The sequence below is a fragment of the Crocuta crocuta genome, unplaced genomic scaffold (genome assembly GCF_008692635.1).
Source record: "Crocuta crocuta isolate KB4526 unplaced genomic scaffold, BGI_CrCroc_1.0 scaffold7, whole genome shotgun sequence".
Classification (NCBI taxonomy): domain Eukaryota; kingdom Metazoa; phylum Chordata; class Mammalia; order Carnivora; family Hyaenidae; genus Crocuta; species Crocuta crocuta.
The window spans coordinates 10730801-10732304 of NW_027531904.1; the positions used below are offsets into that span (position 1 = coordinate 10730801).

The 1504-nt window shown below is 41.6% G+C and overlaps 1 protein-coding gene across 3 annotated transcripts in view; it reads right to left on the bottom strand.

The window, feature by feature from the left end:
• Positions 1 to 1504, bottom strand: part of ZFAND6 (zinc finger AN1-type containing 6) — a 69589-nt gene that overhangs the window by 59291 nt on the left and 8794 nt on the right. The gene's annotated exons all lie outside the window — the stretch shown is intronic.

A 1504-nucleotide genomic window follows, 5' to 3' on the forward strand; every position in this document is an offset into this window, starting at 1 on the left:
ACCATCCTCCCGGCCAACTGAAAAGCTCGGAGATACCAGAAAGGTGCTCATATGCCATTTTAAAATGCAGATCTACACAAACTAACTCTGTTTCTCCATCCTAAACCCAGGTGACCAGGGGTCACAGAGCAGGTGACAAGGGCAATGACAAAGGCCACCCGCACCCGTCTGGAGGCAGGGGTGTGGGACCCTCCGCAGCCCCTCTCAAAAACATCCCTCCGTGTATGGCTCCTGCGGGAGAACATTCCCTCTGTGGCGTGCATCCCGGAAGCGCCTCCTACAAAACCCGGCCCGAGCAGCAGCACCAGCTGCAGCAGCAGCGGGCAGGGTCCTTACATGACGGTGAGACCATGTAAGTAAAACACCCAACAAAGATGTAATTGTTCACTTATGCAGGTAAAAATGTTCCCACTTTTCTTCAGCTCATTTTAATGTCCAGAAAATGGATTTAGATTCATCTACATCTTGGATAATGGGATTAAAGTAAGTTATTAGTTTAGGCAGAAACGAGTCAGCAAACCAGAGAGCTTCAGAGGTGCACTCTAACAGAGCACTTAAGGGGCATCTCCCATGAGAGAAATACTGAAGCACATCCTGCTCGTGGCAATATACACCGGCATCACCTTTGTGAAAAGCAATTTGGCCACGGAGTGTTCATGTCCTTTGACCCAGGTGAGCCCACTGGGGACTTTTCCAAAAGAAAAATAATCTTGGGGGGGGAGAAAATCTTTTTAAATGTACAAACAGAAGTCTATTTAACACAATACTATTTAAAATGGTGAAAAATTAGGAACAATCTAAATATAATACAGGCAAAAGGTAAATTAAGGTCTTACCTAAAAGAACGATAAAATTAAAACAATTTTAACAAATGATACAGTTTAGTGAAAAAATATAAAACTGCACTAATTTGCAATTATGGGAAAAACACAAGAACTTGGCAAGATACAGAAGAAAAAAAATAACAGCACCACACAACCATCTTCCTATAGGTATTGTGGGTGACTTCTCCTGATTTTATCATTATTATTATAATATTGTTTAAGCAACGATAGACTAGAACAGCCCTAATTAAATCGCTTTGCCTGGACTGAGGGTGTAGCACAGCAAATGCAATCATACTGGCTGAAAAGCTGGGCGGGCCCTCCGCCTATGATTCAAATGGACTTTTACACCCTGATTTCTAGGAGATCAAAGAGCAAAAAGGTCAAGAAAATACTCTGGTACTGAAGCGTACTGTAATTATTTCACAAGTAAAAAAGTGTCCATAGGTTCACAGATACTTTTTAAAAAGTTTCGATAGCCTACCTATAGCTTTTAAAACTCTAAATCTACCCATTTCCTGTTTCAAAAGAGTGCCTCTTACCTCTACCCTGAAAGAAAGGAAGTTTGAATGGAGGAGAAAGCAGTTTCCCCTTGTTCTACACAGAGTGCACTCAATGAGCTCCTAGAAAACAAGATTCCAAGCAATCTAAACTGCCAAACTTAAACTGCATTTAAGTTT